The sequence below is a fragment of the Cherax quadricarinatus genome, chromosome 45, assembly GCF_038502225.1.
Source record: "Cherax quadricarinatus isolate ZL_2023a chromosome 45, ASM3850222v1, whole genome shotgun sequence".
Classification (NCBI taxonomy): domain Eukaryota; kingdom Metazoa; phylum Arthropoda; class Malacostraca; order Decapoda; family Parastacidae; genus Cherax; species Cherax quadricarinatus.
The window spans coordinates 7,399,070-7,417,147 of NC_091336.1; the positions used below are offsets into that span (position 1 = coordinate 7,399,070).

Genomic DNA, 18,078 nt, shown 5'->3' on the forward strand with positions numbered 1-18,078 from the left:
GAGACATTGAAGGAAGGTAGGAGACATTGAAGGAGGGTAGGAAACATTGAAGGAGGGTAGGAGACATTGAAGGAGGGTAGGAAACATTGAAGGAGGGTAGGAGGCATTAAAGGAGGGTAGGAAACATTGAAGGAGGGTAGGAGACATTGAAGGAGGGTAGGAGACATTGAAGGAGGGTAGGAGACATTGAAGGAGGGTAGGAGACATTGAAGGAGGGTAGGAGACACCGACATTTCCAACACTGGCAACACCGGTATCTCAGGAACCATAGATTTTCTATTATTTTTCTGTTCTGAGAGAGAGAGAGAGAGAGAGAGAGAGAGAGAGGAATTGAAGAGAAGAAAGGGAAAAGAGGGATAGGGAAAACAGAGATGAAAGGAATCTTAAGAAAGGTAGGGAAGGTGAGGAAAAAAAAGGCAATTACGAAGAGGAAAATGAATTATGTACCGTGGAGGAAGAGGAAGAAGAGGAGGAGGAAGAGGAGGGAGAGGAGGAAATGGTTTTGAAAGAATTTGGAGGAGGAGGAGGAGGAGGAGGAGATAAACAAGACTTGGATATCTTCAAGGTGAAGACGTTTCTCCAACCAGAAGCTTTATCAATCCAATTCAGAAAGGTTGGGAGGTGAGAGGGGGGGGTTGTTGGAGAGGGAATGGAAGAGTGGGGGTGAAGACGAAGTGGTTCTCTGGAGAAATAAAGATGGAGGAGGAGGTGGGGGTGGAGTAGGAAGGATGGGAAATTCATTTACTTTTTCTCTTCTTCAAATGCGAGTTAGAGTGGGTCGGCAGCGAGTATTTGGCAGAGCGGTGATGAGTTGTGGCTCTCTGTGTGTGTGACGTCCCGGAGTTTATAGATACTGATGGCCGGTCGTAATGAGGCTGCGGATCGTCACATTATACATCATGCCCCCACTATTACCAGTAGCCAGCGTTCGCGGGACATCCCGGTGTCCGCCCGCTGCAGGAACCGCCCTCCTGCGCGAAGGAAGGTTGAGTCGAAGCTGGCAGCGGGCCGAGATCGAAGCGCTGTGGGACGGGACTGAAGCATTGTGGAGCCTCACTGTATCAGAGCTCACCGCCCTACTCCCTTATGGATCAGTGTGGCCAAGCGAGCTCACTTAATGGATGATATATGACCAATGGAAAAGTCCACAAGCAAAATTCCCACCATCAAATCCAAGCAAGAAAAATAGTACGAGGATGGAAATGGTTTCTTTGATTTTTGTGTTGAACGCCGTGTTCATGTGAGTCTCATGTGCTTCATGTTCATAAAGTGCCCCGAATTTCGAGTTTTCCTTACATCATCAGCGTTTATATATTTTCTTTTCTTTGGGGGGGAAGAGGAGAAGGAGGAGGAGGAAGGGTCATGGAGGGGAAGTTAATTTCAATTTCCCAGGCAGTGATCTGCAGCAACGATTGAGGTTCATTTCTAACTAAAGTTAATCTCTGACGCCATCAAGACTGCCGTCACATTACGACTGGTTAATCACTTTCCTATGAATAATCAACGACTAAAATTAACGGTAAAAAACGAGCAGAAATAAATACCGTTTTCTCCTGCAGAATGTCCTCTGGAAGTTTTGGCAGAGAGAGAGAGAAAGAGAGGGGAGGGGAAGAAAGCAAAGTATTCAAGAACTGTATAATTAATATTGTAATTAGGCGTATAATGTGAACCGGAGAAGAGGGAGGTGGGTAGTCAGGATCCAGCGGTGGCAGGAGCAGTAACATTTTTCAGTGACTGACGGTACAAAAGACTGTGCATCATGGGTAGGACTGTCGGACGGTACAGCCGAGTGGAGAGGCTGAGTGTACCACCAGTAGCAGCAACACCGGTAGCAGCAACACCAGTAGCAGCAACATCAGTAGCAGCAATACCAGTAGCAACAGCAGCTACCGCTGGTCGTCAGGAGGTGCAGCGGTGGCAGCCTTGAGTGTCGGTCAAGAAGCTGAATCAGGAGGCTGATTCCGGCCACCAGGGTCTCTCCGGGAGACGGAAGATCAAGAACCATGAACAAGGTAATCTTCAAGAAATCCTCAGAGAAACACACGAAAAAAAAAGACACTAAATGTAAGTAATTTATGGAAAAAGTGAGGATTCGCCGAATGAAGGAATGAATAACACAGAGAAACATGAGATGTAAGACAAAATTTTTAAGTTAGCAGAAAAAAAGAGTGAGGGGAAACAAGAATGGCGTCCCCTCTCCGTCATAAAAGAGCTATCGACAGACACGAGGGCCCCCTTCATCAACTATACAGGAGGAGCCTCTTTACCTTACAAATTAATACAACAAAGCAGCGGCCACTCCAAGAATAAGATGGTCGACGGAGGAGGAGGAGGAGGAGGAGGAGATCGTGGAGTTTGTTTACTCCATGATTAGTGCCGCCGCAGAATTGCAGATGACGAGGACCACCACGACCACCTCTCCTCGCCCCGAGCTTGAGTCGGGTCCTGACCGCCGTGGCAGTGACACTGGCCGCGGGGTCAACTGAGGTCAGTTATGGGGTCAGCAAGACAGGTTTGTCTCATCCTTCGCCACCTCATAGCACAAGGGATGGTAAAGGGTCGCTCTAACCTGTGAGTTTTAAGACTTGCTCGCCATGGGTTCAAACCCCAACTGTTCCCTGATTTGTTAATATTTCCATATGAAGAGCTAAAGCTGTATGGGGATCATCCAGAGCAAACTGTAGTGCAGACTCGATTCTCCTTGTGCTGAACGTGAAAAGCGCCCCATTCTTATTTGCAGACATACATAGATGTCTGTCGCCAGTGTCAGGTGAATGAAGGTCGACGGACACAGCTTTTTTGTCGCGAATCAAGTTTTAGAGTCAAGACGCTTGATGCAAAATGTTGTTTTTTTGCGTCGATCACACGACTCCTCCTCCCCTTCCCCATCCCGGCACCTGAGTGTCTTCTAGCAGTCAAGACTTATCAGTTCTGAGCACCACCAGACCACGACAACATCAACGATGCATCAGTCCTAAGGAACCATAACACCACGACAACATCAATAATGCATCAGTCCTGGAAACCATAAAAGCATCATCAATGCACCAGTCCTGAGCACCATAACACCACGACTGCACCAATGATGCATCAGTCCTGGGAACCACATAATCAATGTATCAGTCCTGGGAACCACATCATCAATGTATCAGTCCTGGGAACCACATCATCAATGTATCAGTCCTAGGAACCACAAGACCACGACATAATATAAAGCTGACAACGAGTCTCAGCAAGCGCGCCGCTGGACTACCTATGCCGTCTGTCACCGGGGTGTTAAGTCCAGTAATGAGACGCTGAAACAGTTCCGGGAGTTGCATCTGAGAGGTAGGCGAGGGAGAAGAGAGCATCTTGGAGCGTGAGAGCCGTGGCTAGTGCCCCCCAACACTGAGGGGTCCCTGCGGTGTGATCACCCCCAGAATGTAAATCATCAAGTCGCCGGAATATCGAAGACAGTGGGTCGTGAAGGTGCATATTCAATGATGCTGGTGAATATGGAACGAATGGCGTTGGGTGTATACGGTATGAGAGAGGGGCGAGCCAGTGAGCCAGGAGGACCTGGTCAGGACAGGCTGGAGCAGCGGCAGCAGCCGCTGACTCCTGTAGGCGACGCTGACGGCCGCGCTGACGGCAGCGCTACCCAGCAACGTAAACAGTGTAAATGTTTTTACATGCACCGAGGTGTGGTGTATGGTGCCGGGAGGCAGTGTGTGCTGAGTTACAGCAATACAGGAAGTCCACCCGCGGCGCAGAAAGAAATAAATCGCTGAAATTATCGCCATTAGCACACAGTTGAGAGCGTAAAATGCAGTGTTGTGAGGCAGAGAGAGAAAAGTGGAGAATACCAAGTAGCTGGTGAGTGACAGGTGACATATAACAGCCCGCGACTGTCATGTGTCATGCCATGACGAGTGTTGTGTCGCCAAGGACACCAAACTGCAACACTGGAAACACCTTGACAGTTTGTCTTTAGACAGAGAGAAGCTTTTACTGAGCCCGAGGTGAGTTTATGTTGACTCCAGGGTCAGTGGGGAGGTTGTTAGTGGGGTGGTTGTTAGTGGGGGTTGTTAGTGGGGAGGTTGTTAGTGGGGAGGTTGTTAGTGGGTGGTTGTTAGTGGGGAGGTTGTTAGTGGGGTGGTTGTTAGTGGGGGGGTTGTTAGTGGGGAGGTTGTTAGTGGGGAGGTTGTTAGTGGGGTGGTTGTTAGTGGGGAGGTTGTTAGTGGGGAGGTTGTTAGTGGGGTGATTGTTAGTGGGGAGGTTGTTAGTGGGGAGGTTGTTAGTGGGGTGGTTGTTAGTGGGGTGGTTGTTAGAGGGGTGGTTGTTAGTGGGGAGGTTGTTAGTGGGGAAGTTGTTAGTGGGGTGATTGTTAGTGGGGTGCTTGTTAGTGGGGTGGTTGTTAGAGGGGTGGTTATTAGTGGGGAGGTTGTTAGTGGGGAGGTTGTTAGTGGGGTGATTGTTAGTGGGGTGGTTGTTAGTGGGGAGGTTGTTAGTGGGGTGATTGTTAGTGGGGTGGTTGTTAGTGGGGAGGTTGTTAGTGGGAAGGTTGTTAGTGGGGTGATTGTTAGTGGGGTGGTTGTTAGTAGGGAGGTTGTTAGAGGGGTGGTTGTTAGTGGGGAGGTTGTTAGTGGGGAGGTTGTTAGTGGGGTGGTTGTTAGTGGGGAGGTTGTTAGTGGGGTGGATGTTAGTGGGGTGGTTGTTAGTGGGGAGGTTGTTAGTGGGGAGGTTGTTAGTGGGGTAGTTGTTAGTGGGGAGGTTATTAGTGGGGTGGTTGTTAGTGGGGAGGTTGTTAGTGGGGTGGTTGTTAGTGGGGAGGTTGTTAGTGGGGAGGTTGTTAGTGGTGTGGTTGTTAGTGGGGTGGTTGTTAGTGGGGGTTGTTAGTGGGGAGGTTGTTAGTAGAAAGGTTGTTAGTGGGGAGGTTGTTAGTGGGGTGGTTGTTAGTAGGGAGGTTGTTAGTGGAGAGGTTGTTGGTGCGGAGGGTATTAGTGGGAAGGTTGTTAGTGAGGCGGTTGTTAGTGGGATTGTTGTTAGCGGGGAGGTTGTTAGTGGAAAGGTTGATAGTGAGGAGGTTGTTAGTGGGGTGGTTGTTAGTAGGGAGGTTGTTAGTGGGAAGGTTGTTAGTGGAGACGTTGTTAGTGGGGAGGTTGTTAGTTGGGTGGTTGTTAGTGGGGGTTGTTAGTGGGGAAGTTGTTAGTGAGGTGGTTGTTAGTGGGAAGATTGTTAATGGGGAGATTGTTAGTGAGGAGGTTGTTAGTGGGGAAGTTGTTAGTTTGAAGGTTGTTAGTGGGAAGGTTCTTAGTGGGGAGATTGTTAGTGGGGAGGTTGCTAGTTGGGTGGTTGTTAGTGGGGGCTTGTTAGTGGGGAAGTTGTTACTGAGGTGGTTGTTACTGAGGAGGTTGTTAGTGGGGTGGTTGTTAGTGGAGAGGTCGTTAGTGGGGTGGTTGTCAGTGGGGTGGGGGGGTTGTTAGTGGGGAAGTTGTTACTGAGGTGGTTGTTACTGAGGAGGTTGTTAGTGGGGTGGTTGTTAGTGGGGAGGTTGTTAGTGGGGTGGATGTTAGTGGGGTGGTTGTTAGTGGGGAGGTTGTTAGTGGGGAGGTTGTTAGTGGGGTAGTTGTTAGTGGGGAGGTTATTAGTGGGGTGGTTGTTAGTGGGGAGGTTGTTAGTGGGGTGGTTGTTAGTGGGGAGGTTGTTAGTGGGGAGGTTGTTAGTGGTGTGGTTGTTAGTGGGGTGGTTGTTAGTGGGGGTTGTTAGTGGGGAGGTTGTTAGTAGAAAGGTTGTTAGTGGGGAGGTTGTTAGTGGGGTGGTTGTTAGTAGGGAGGTTGTTAGTGGAGAGGTTGTTGGTGCGGAGGGTATTAGTGGGAAGGTTGTTAGTGAGGCGGTTATTAGTGGGATTGTTGTTAGCGGGGAGGTTGTTAGTGGAAAGGTTGATAGTGAGGAGGTTGTTAGTGGGGTGGTTGTTAGTAGGGAGGTTGTTAGTGGGAAGGTTGTTAGTGGAGACGTTGTTAGTGGGGAGGTTGTTAGTTTGGTGGTTGTTAGTGGGGGTTGTTAGTGGGGAAGTTGTTAGTGAGGTGGTTGTTAGTGGGAAGATTGTTAATGGGGAGATTGTTAGTGAGGAGGTTGTTAGTGGGGAAGTTGTTAGTTTGAAGGTTGTTAGTGGGAAGGTTCTTAGTGGGGAGATTGTTAGTGGGGAGGTTGCTAGTTGGGTGGTTGTTAGTGGGGGCTTGTTAGTGGGGAAGTTGTTACTGAGGTGGTTGTTACTGAGGAGGTTGTTAGTGGGGTGGTTGTTAGTGGAGAGGTCGTTAGTGGGGTGGTTGTCAGTGGGGGTGGGGGGTTGTTAGTGGGGAAGTTGTTACTGAGGTGGTTGTTACTGAGGAGGTTGTTAGTGGGGTGGTTGTTAGTGGGGAGGTTGTTAGTGGGGTGGTTGTCAGTGGGGGTGGGGGTTGTTAGTGGGAAAGTTGTTGGGATGGTTGCTAGTGGAAGCTTGTTTATTAGTAGGGTGATTTTTGGGTAGTGGGGAGGTTGTTAGTTAGTGGGGACGTTGTTAGCTAGTGGGGAGGTTGTTGGTTAGTGGGGAGGTTATTAGTTATTGGGTAGGTTGTTAGTGAGACGGTTGTTAGTGGGGAGGTTATTGGTTAGTGGGGAGGTTGTTAGTGAGGAGGTTGTTAGTGGGGTGGTTGTTAGTGAGGAGCCTGTTAGTGGGAAGGTTGTTTGTTAGTGGGGTGGTTGTTAGTGAGGAGGTTGTTAGTTAGTGGGGAGGTTGTTAGTGGGGAGATTGTTGGTTAGTGGGGAGGTTGTTAGTGAGAATGTTGTTAGTGGGGAGGTTATTGGTTAATGGGGAGGGTGTTATTGGGGAAGTTGTTGGTTAATGGAGAGGTTGATGGTTAGTGGACAAATTTTTGGGTAGTGGGGAGATTGTTGGTTAGTGGGGAGGTTGTTATTGGGAAAGGTTTTGGTTAGTGGGGAGGTTGTTACTGGGGAAGGTGTTAGTTAATAGGGAGGTTGTTGGTTAGTGTGGAAGTTGTTAGTGGTAAGGTTGTTGGTTAGTGTGGAGGTTGTTAGTGGGAAGGTTGTTGGTTAGTGTGGAGGTAGTTAGTGAGAAGGTTGTTGGTTAGTGTGGGAGCTGTTAGTGGGGAGGTTGTTGGTTAGTGTGGAGGTTGTTAGTGGGGAGGTTGTTGATTAGTGGGGAGGTTGTTGGTTAGTGGTGTGGTTGTTAGTGGAGAGGTTGTTGGTTAGTGGCGTGGTTGTTAGTGGAGAGGTTGTTGGTTAGTGGCGTGGTTGTTAGTGGAGAGGTTGTTGGTTAATGGGGAGATTGTTGGTTAGTGGGGTGGTTGTTAGTGGTGAAGTTGCTGGTTAGTGTGGAGGTCGTTGGATAGTGGGGAAGGTTAAAGGTTAGTGGGGAAGGTTGTTGGTTGTGGGGAAGTTGTTAGTGGGGAGGTTGTTGGTTAGCGGGGTGGTTGCTAGTGGGGAGGTTGTTAGTGAGGTGGTTGTTAGTGGGACTGTTGTTAGCGGGGAGGTTGTTAGTGGAAAGGTTGATAGTGAGGAGGTTGTTAGTGGGAAGGTTGTTAGTGGAGACGTTGTTAGTGGGGAGGTTGTTAGTTGGGTGGTTGTTAGTGGGGGTTGTTAGTGGGGAAGTTGTAAGTGAGGTGGTTGTTAGTGGGAAGGTTGTTAGTGAGAAGGTTGTTAGTGGGGAGGTTGTTAGTGGGGAGGTTGTTAGTGAGGAGGTTGTTAGTGGGGAGGTTGTTAGTGGGAAGGTTGTTAGTGAGAAGGTTGTTAGTGGGGAGATTGTTAGTGGGGTGGTTGTTAGTGGGGAGGTTGTTAGTGGGGTGGTTGTCAGTGAGGGTGGGGGTTGTTTGTGGGGAAGTTGTTGGGATGGTTGCTAGTGGGAGCTTGTTTATTAGTAGGGTGATTTTTGGGTAGTGGGGAGGTTGTTAGTTGGTGGGGACGTTGTTAGCTAGTGGCGAGGTTGTTTGTTAGTGGGGAGGTAATTAGTTATTGGGTAGGTTGTTAGTGGGGAAGTTATTGGTTAGTGGGGAGGCTGTTAGTGGGGAGGTTGTTAGTGGGATGGTTGTTAGAGAGGAGCCTATTAGTGGGGAGGTTGTTTGTTAGTGGGGTGGTTGTTGGATAGTGGGGAGGTTGTTAGTGTGGAGGTTGTTATTCAGTGAGGAAGTTGTTTCTTAGCGGGGAGGTTATTAGTGAGGAGGTTGTTAGTGAGAAGGTTGTTAGTGGGGTGGTTGTTAGTGGGGAGGTTGTTAGTGGGGTGGTTGTCAGTGAGGGTGGGGGTTGTTTGTGGGGAAGTTGTTGGGATGGTTGCTAGTGGGAGCTTGTTTATTAGGGGTGATTTTTGGGTAGTGGGGAGGTTAGTTAGTGGGGACGTTGTTAGCTAGTGGTGAGGTTGTTGGTTAGTGGGGAGGTAATTAGTTATTGGGTAGGTTGTTAGTGGGGAGGTTATTGGTTAGTGGAGAGGCTGTTAGTGGGGAGGTTGTTAGTGGGGTGGTTGTTAGAGAGGAGCCTATTAGTGGGGAGGTTGTTTGTTAGTGGGGTGGTTGTTGGATAGTGGGGAGGTTGTTAGTGTAGAGGTTGTTATTCAGTGGGGAAGGTGTTTCTTAGCGGGGAGGTTTTTAGTGGGGAGGTTGTTAGTTAGTGGGGAGGTTGTTAGTGAGAAGGTTGCTGGTTATTGTGGAGGTTGTTAGTGGGAAGGTTGTTGGTTAATTGGGAGGTTGTTAGTGAGAAGGTTGTTAGTGGGGAGGTTATTGGTTAGTAGGGAGGGTGTTTTTGGGGAAGTTGTTGGTTAATGGAGAGGTTGATGGTTAGTGGACAAATTTTTGGTAAGTAGGGAAATTGTTGGTTAGTGGGGAGGTTGTTATTGGGAAAGTTTTTGGTTAGTGGGGAGGTTGTTACTGGGGAAGGTGTTAGTTAATAGGGAGGTTGTTGGTTAGTGTGGAAGTTGTTAGTGGTAAGGTTGTTGGTTAGTGTGGAGGTTGTTAGTGGGAAGGTTGTTGGTTAGTGTTGAGGTTGTTAGTGGGAAGGTTGTTGGTTAGTGTGGAGGTTGTTAGAGGGAAGGTTGTTGGTTAGTGTTGAGGTTGTTAGTGGGGAGGTTGTTGATTAGTGGGGAGGTTGTTAGTTAGTGGCGTGGTTGTTAGTGGAGAGGTTGTTGGTTAGTGGGGAGATTGCTGGTTAGTGGGGAGGTTGTTGGTTAGCGGGGTGGTCGTTAGTTAATGGGGAAGGTTGATGGTTAGTGGGGAAGGTTGTTGGTTGTGGGGAAGTTGTTGGTTAGTGGGGTGGTTGTTAGTGGGGAGGTTATTGGTTAGTGGGGAGGTTGTTAGCGGGGAGCTTGTTAGTGGTGAGGTTGTCGGTTAGTGGGGAAGTTGTTAGTGGTGAGGTTGTTGGTTAGTAGGGTGGTTGCTACTTGGGAGGTTGTTGGTTAGTGGGGAGGTTGTTAGTGGTGAGGTTGTTTGGTTAGTGGGGTGGTGTGGAGGTTGTGGTTCTCTAGGGTGGTAGAGAGTGTGTGGTTCTCGTATAGATTTAAAGAAACCAGACATATACGTATATATATATATATATATATATATATATATATATATATATATATATATATATATATATATATATATATATATATATATATATATATATATATATATATATATATATATATATATATATATATATGTATATATATATATATATATATATATATATATATATATATGTATATTTATATATATATATATATATATATATATATATATATATATATATATATATATATATATATATATATATATATATATATATATATATATATATATATATATATATATATATATATATATATATATATGCACTGGCAATTCACTTTAATTCCTATTCTAGAGATTACAGTGTCCTTGACTGGTTTTGAACAGATTACATGTAGCCTTAATGACCCTCGTGTAGCTAGCAGGTTTTACACCTAATTAGCCAACTAATCTTCGTGACCTGTCTGTCACCACAGGTGGTGACAGACAGGTACTGACTACACTGTATCACAGGTGGTGACAGACAGGTACTGACTACACTGTATCACAGGTGGTGACAGACAGGTACTGACGACACTGTATCACAGGTGGTGATAGACAGGTACTGACTACACTGTATCACAGGTGGTGATAGACAGGTACTGACGACACTGTATCACAGGTGGTGATAGACAGGTACTGACTACACTCTATTACAGGTGGTGACAGACAGGTACTGACTACACTGTATCACAGGTGGTGATAGACAGGTACTGACTACACTGTATCACAGGTGGTGACAGACAGGTACTGACTACACTGTATCACAGGTGGTGATAGACAGGTACTGACTACACTGTATCACAGGTGGTGATAGACAGGTACTGACTACACTGTATCACAGGTGGTGATAGACAGGTACTGACTACACTGTATCACAGGTGGTGACAGACAGGTACTGACTACACTGTATCTCAGGTGGTGACAGACAGGTACTGACTACACTGTATCACAGGTGGTGATAGACAGGTACTGACTACACTGTATCACAGGTGGTGACAGACAGGTACTGACTACACTGTATCACAGGTAGTGACAGACAGGTACTGACTACACTGTATCACAGGTGGTGATAGACAGGTACTGACTACACTCTATCACAGGTGGTGACAGGCAGGTACTGACTACACTCTATCACAGGTGGTGACAGGCAGGTATTAGTTTAGGTAAGGTTCGTCAGGCAACAGGACAAGTGTCTCCTGACGCGAGTCTTAGTCAGATGATGACCCGCCGTTGGAGCTTTTGGCCATCTGACGAAGGCCTTCCGCTGGCTTACTGGTTCACCCCCTTTAAAAATTAAAGTTTTAACCTGACTACATACATACACTGTATTGATCTAGGTCAACTATAAAACATAAAACTCTACTACTAAGAAAAAAACAGGTGTTGATTTCCTTCCATTAAATTCAAAACTAATTTGCTTATTATACCCACTTTATAAAAGGCTTAAATTTAACTTATTTTGTGCTTTTTATCGTATTTGAAGTCATTAGCACGTAATACATGGTCGTCAGAATACAGTTGTTTAAGCTGAGAAGGCGATTATTATTAGTGTAATCAAGGGGGATTATACAGCGCCTGTGGGGGGGGGGGTGGAAGATATTCAGATTTAATTCAGGGAACTGGAGCAGAGATCTAATTCATTAGATCAAGAGCCCCTCACCAGCGTTAAGGAACCTTCCTTGACCTTACGGAAGGTTCGCCTTGAGAAGGCGAACCTTCCGTAATGTTGATATTTCACGACATTGGGCTGTGTTTACATTGGTCTGTGTTTACATTGGTCTGTGTGTACATTGGTCTGTGTTTACATTGGTCTGTGTTTACATTGGTCTGTGTTTACATTGGTCTGTGTTTACATTGGTCTGTGTTTACATTGGTCTGTGTTTACATTGGTCTGTGTTTACATTGGTCTGTGTTTACATTGGTCTGTGTTTACATTGGTCTGTGTTTACATTGGTCTTTGTGTACATTGGTCTGTGTTTACATTGGTCTGTGTGTACATTGGTCTGTGTTTACATTGGTCTGTGTGTACATTGGTCTGTGTTTACATTCTACCGCAGATTTTTTTAAAAATACTGCCAGTGAATAACTAAGACGTAATAAACACTTGTCAATAAAAGATTAACAGACTCATTATCCAGCCTGATACAATGTTCACACAGCGGTGAGCAACTTCTAGGTATGCATGCAGAAACACCTGTAATATGTAGATCATTTTACTCTCAGGGATAACTCACAGGGAGACAGAAACTCACTAGATTAACTGGCCTGTACATTTCGACCCCCTTCTGGGATCCTCTTCAGCAGATACACAAGTGAAAGGAGAATATAATTTTTTAGGGAAGGTTGCACCAATGTGTCTAACACTGTAGGACAAACAAATACTTTGATCAATGGTGTTTGGTTGGTTAATTGAGTATAAAAGCTGACGACTGCGCCAGGGTCACTAAGATTGCTGGGTAGTAACGCTGACACCACTAATCAAGGTTAGGTAAGGTTCGTCAGGAGACAGGACAAGTGTTTCCTGACGCGGGTCTTAGCTGATGACCCGCCGTTTGAGCTTTTGGTCATCTGTCCGAGGCCTTCCGCTGGCTTACCTCCCTACCCCTTTAAAAATTAAGGTCATTATCATAATCATTCAGTTTCATTAATCAAGATTATTTTTATCCTTAAATAAGGATTAAAGTAAACTACTAGCATATACACGCTGAGAGAAATATACTTCTGTGTATATACCTCTCTGTGTATATACCTCTCTGTTTATATACCTTTCTGTTTATATACCTTGTCTTTCTTAAGTTTATATCATGAAAGGAATTCTTAAGATGATTCGCTACGAAAAATGTGGTGTTTAAATAAGCTTTAAAATGACAGTGTTTAAATAAGCTTTAAAATGACAGTGTTTAAATAAGCTTTAAAAAGACAGTGTTTAAGTAAGCTTTAAAATGACAGTGTTTAAATAAGCTTTAAAAAGACAGTGTTTAAGTAAGCTTTAAAATGACAGTGTTTAAATAAGCTTTAAAAAGACAGTGTTTAAATAAGCTTTAAAATGACAGTGTTTAAATAAGCTTTAAAATGACAGTGTTTAAATAAGCTTTAAAATGACTGTGTTTAAATAAACTTTAAAATGACAGTGTTTAAATAAGCTTTAAAAAGACAGTGTTTAAATAAGCTTTAAAAAGACAGTGTTTAAATAAACTTTAAAATGACAGTGTTTAAATAAACTTTAAAATGACAGTGTTTAAATAAACTTTAAAATGACAGTGTTTAAATAAACTTTAAAATGACAGTGTTTAAATAAGCTTTAAAATGACAGTGTTTAAATAAGCTTTAAAATGACAGTGTTTAAATAAGCTTTAAAAAGACAGTGTTTAAATAAGCTTTAAAATTACAGTGTTCAAATAAGCTTTAAAATGACAGTGTTTAAATAAGCTTTAAAATGACAGTGTTTAAATAAGCTTTAAAATGACAGTGTTTAAATAAGCTTTAAAATGACAGTGTTTAAATAAGCTTTAAAAAGACAGTGTTTAAATAAGCTTTAAAATTACAGTGTTTAAATAAGCTTTAAAATGACAGTGTTTAAATAAGCTTTAAAATGACAGTGTTTAAATAAGCTTTAAAATGACAGTGTTTAAGTAAGCTTTAAAATGACAGTGTTTAAATAAGCTTTAAAATGACAGTGTTTAAATAAGCTTTAAAAAAGACAGTGTTTAAATAAGCTTTAAAATGACAGTGTTTAAATAAGCTTTAAAATGACAGTGTTTAAATAAGCTTTAAAATGACAGTGTTTAAATAAGCTTTAAAATGACAGTGTTTAAATAAGCTTTAAAATGACAGTGTTTAAATAAGCTTTAAAATGACAGTGTTTAAATAAGCTTTAAAATGACAGTGTTTAAATAAGCTTTAAAATGACAGTGTTTAAATAAGCTTTAAAATGACAGTGTTTAAATAAGCGTTAAAAAGACAGTGTTTAAATAAGCTTTAAAATGACAGTGTTTAAATAAGCTTTAAAATGACAGTGTTTAAATAAGCGTTAAAAAGACAATGTTTATATGTCCAGTGTTTATATACACTTTAAAAAAGTCTCTATCTAAGAAAGTTCTGATAAAAGCAGAGATGTGTTATCAATAAATCTTTTATTAACGTGTTTAAACTTAGATGATCAAGAATCATGTTAAGTATTCTCAGAATTATAATAATTACATTAGTTATTGTTAAACTCAAAGATCTCATTATAACTCATCAACTGTGGTATATAAGATCATTATAACTCATCGACTGTGGTATGTAAGATCATTATAACTCATCAACTGTGGTATGTAAGATCATTATAACTCATCAACTGTGGTATGTAAGATCATTATAACTCATCAACTGTGGTATGTAAGATCATTATAACTCATCAACTGTGGTATGTAAGATCATTATAACTCATCGACTGTGGTATGTAAGATCATTATAACTCATCAACTGTGGTATGTAAGATCATTATAACTCATCAACTGTGGTATGTAAGATCATTATAACTCATCGACTGTGGTATGTAAGATCATTATAACTCATCAACTGTGGTATGTAAGATCATTATAACTCATCAACTGTGGTATGTAAGATCATTATAACTCATCGACTGTGGTATGTAAGATCATTATAACTCATCAACTGTGGTATGTAAGATCATTATAACTCATCGACTGTGGTATGTAAGATCATTATAACTCATCAACTGTGGTATGTAAGATCATTATAACTCATCAACTGTGGTATATAAGATCATTATAACTCATCGACTGTGGTATATAAGATCATTATAACTCATCGACTGTGGTATATAAGATCATTATAACTCATCAACTGCGGTATATAAGATCATTATAACTCATCGACTGTGGTATGTAAGATCATTATAACTCATCAACTGTGGTATGTAAGATCATTATAACTCATCGACTGTGGTATATAAGATCATTATAACTCATCAACTGCGGTATTTAAGATCATTATAACTCATCAACTGTGGTATATAAGATCATTATAACTCATCAACTGTGGTATATAAGATCATTATAACTCATTATCTGCTTTATGTAAGATTATTATATAGGCAGAAAGTCTTCAAAAACCAAAAGAAACAATTTTTTGAAAATTATTTTTGAAAGTTACTTTTATTTAAACTCTTGATTATATCAGCAGCCACAAATGTACTTATAATACGTGAACAGGTGTTTGAAATAAATTGGACCCAATTTCAAGGCAGTTTGCTTTGAAATTGGGTCCATCAATTTGAAACACGTGTATTACTATCCTTGTTAATGGTATATCTGAAAAAAATCTACAAGACTAACCTTAACAGAATTCGGATTATCAAAGTTGTTGATAGGCTTAAGAGAATCAAAGAAAAGCTAAATAACAAAAAAGGTACAATACCGTGACTGGAACAATACACAAATAACCCGTGAGGAGCTTACCACGACGTTTCGGTCCGACTTGGACCATTTACAGTCACACATCGTAAGCTCCTCTCTGCTATGTGCGGGTTATATGTGTAAAGAAGAACACCTGCGTCCAGGCACAGGGACTGATTACTTAATCTTCGTCTTCTTCTTCAGTCTTCTGTATTATACTGAAAAAGCTTCTGGATGGCGAAAAGCATAATAATAATAATAATAATAATAATAATAATAATAATAATAATAATAATAATAATAATAATAATAATAATAATAATAATAATAATAACAATAATAATAATAATAATAATAATAACAATAATAATAATAATAATAATAATAATAATAATAATAATAATAATAATAATAATAATAATAATAATAATAATAACAATAATAATAATAATAATATCTTTATTTCTACAAGTACATGAAGAAGGTAAACAGAATCAAGAGACCCAGGTGTAGCACAGCTGTCTAGTTCATCGTCAGAGACAAAGAAAACGTTGTCAACGGGGAAGTACTCATTAATTCTTGTAATATAGTAGGGCCTCAGCTATGTTGAAGTTAGCTATGAGAGGTGTTGAGACCAGGACACACTGGGTACACATACTCATCAGCCCGGTGGTCTGGTGGCTAAAGCTCCCGCTTCACACACGGAGGGCCCGGGTTCGATTCCCGGCGGGTGGAAACATTTCGACACGTTTCCTTACACCTGTTGTCCTGTTCACCTAGCAGCAAATAGGTACCTGGGTGTTAGTCGACTGGTGTGGGTCGCATCCTGGGGGACAAGATTAAGGACCCCAATGGAAATAAGTTAGACAGTCCTCGATGACGCACTGACTTTCTTGGGTTATCCTGGGTGGCTAACCCTCCGGGGTTAAAAATCCGAACGAACTCTTATCTTATCCCAGGAAAGGTTAGGTAAGAATCATCAGGATACAAGACAAATGTTTCCTGATGCGGGTTTTAGTCATATGATTGCCCACAGCTGGAGCTTTTGGTCATCTGACGGAGGCCTTCCACAGGCTTATCCCTCTGGCCCGTTAAACATTATGGTTTCTATTATAAGGATTTAATTCAAGGAGAAAAAGCAGGAATTTTATATTATCAAATTCAACATCTAAAATCTTATTACTTTTAAATTACAAAGGTCGTCTAAGGTCTGTCTTCTTACTGAAATATATCGTCAAGTAATGTATTAACTTTTACAATACTTTCACTTTTATAAAGTACGTATAACAACTCAATTTCACTTATATATATATATATATATATATATATATATATATATATATATATATATATATATATATATATATATATATATATATATATATATATATATATATATATATATATATATATATATATATACACACACACATACACAAAGAAACTTGATGTAATAATAACTGTGTTCTGTGTTAAGCTTCTTGTTCGTTCACCTGACCTCTGTGAAGGGGGTGGGAGAGAGGGAAGGGGAAAGGGAGGGGGAGAGTGTTCGTTAATATGGGTTAATTTAACATATGCAGTACATAGCTTGGTTCTCAGGTGGAGACACACCAAGTTCTTGATGGGAATGTTAATGAAGATGTTTGGCAGCGTGCTGTAGTGCTGACTGTCTGCTGTAGTGCTGACTGTCTGCTGCTGTAGTGCTGACTGTCTGCTGCTGTAGTGCTGACTGTCTGTTGCTGGAGTGCTGACTGTCTGCTGCTGTAGTGCTGACTGCTGCTGTAGTGCTGACTGTCTGCTGCTATAGTGCTGACTGTCTGCTGCTGTAGTGCTGATTGTCTGCTGCTGTAGTGCTGACTGTCTGCTGCTGTAGTGCTGACTGTCTGCTGCTGTAGTGCTGACTGTCTGCTGCTGTAGTGCTAACTGTCTGCTGCTGTAGTGCTGACTGTCTGCTGCTGTAGTGCTGACTGTCTGCTGTAGTGCTGACTGTCTGCTGTAGTGCTGACTGTCTGCTGCTGTAGTGCTGACTGTCTGCTGTTGTAGTGCTGACTGTCTGCTGCTGTAGTGCTGACTGTCTGCTGCTGTAGTGCTGACTGTCTGCTGCTGTAGTGCTGACTGTCAGCTGCTGTAGTGCTGACTGTCTGCTGCTGTAGTGCTGACTGTCTGCTGCTGTAGTGCTGACTGTCTGCTGCTGTAGTGCTGACTGTCTGCTGCTGTAGTGCTGACTGTCTGCTGTAGTGCTGACTGTCTGTTGCTGTAATGTTCACTGTCTGTTGCTGTAGTGCTGACTGTCTGTTGCTGTAGTGCTGACTGTCTGCTGCTGTAGTGCTGACTGTCTGCTGCTGTAGTGCTGACTGTCTGTTGCTGTAGTGCTGACTGTCTGCTGCTGTAGTGCTGACTGTCTGCTGCTGTAGTGCTGTCTGTCTGCTGCTGTAGTGCTGTCTGTCTGCTGCTGTAGTGCTGACTGCTGCTGTAGTGCAGTCTGTCTTCTGCTGTAGTGCTGACTGTCTGCTGCTGTAGTGCTGACTGTCTGCTGCTGTAGTGCTGATTGTCTGCTGCTGTAGTGCTGACTGTCTGCTGCTGTAGTGCTAACTGTCTGCTGCTGTAGTGCTAACTGTCTGCTGCTGTAGTGCTGACTGTCTGCTGATGTAGTGCTGACTGTCTGCTGCTGTAGTGCTAACTGTCTGCTGCTGTAGTGCTAACTGTCTGCTGCTGTAGTGCTGACTGTCTGCTGATGTAGTGCTGACTGTCTGCTGCTGTAGTGCTAACTGTCTGCTGCTGTAGTGCTCACTGTCTGCTGATGTAGTGCTCGCTGTCTGCTGATGTAGTGCTCACTGTTTACTGCTGTAATTCTGACTGTCTTCTGCTGTAGTGCTCACTGTCTGCTGCTGTAGTGTTGACTGTCTGCTGTTGTAATGCTGACTGTCTGCTGCTGTAGTGCTAACTGTCTGCTGCTGTAGTGCTCACTGTCTGCTGCTGTAGTGCTCACTGTCTGCTGATGTAGTGCTCACTGTCTGCTGCTGTAGTGTTGACTGTCTGCTGCTGTAGTGCTCACTGTCTGCTGCTGTAGTGCTCACAGTCTGCTGCTGTCGTGTTGACTGTCTGCTGTTGTAATGCTC

The 18,078-nt window shown here is 42.9% G+C and overlaps 1 long non-coding RNA gene across 1 annotated transcript in view; it reads left to right on the plus strand.

Moving 5' to 3' along the window:
- Window positions 1-3,508: 3,508 nt before the first annotated feature.
- The window catches only part of LOC128694874 (uncharacterized), a 78,635-nt gene continuing 64,065 nt past the window's right edge, over window positions 3,509-18,078 (plus strand). Inside the window, exon 1 of the long non-coding RNA XR_008407909.2 lies at window positions 3,509-4,001. This is a non-coding gene — a long non-coding RNA (uncharacterized lncRNA). The remainder of the gene's footprint in view (window positions 4,002-18,078) is intronic.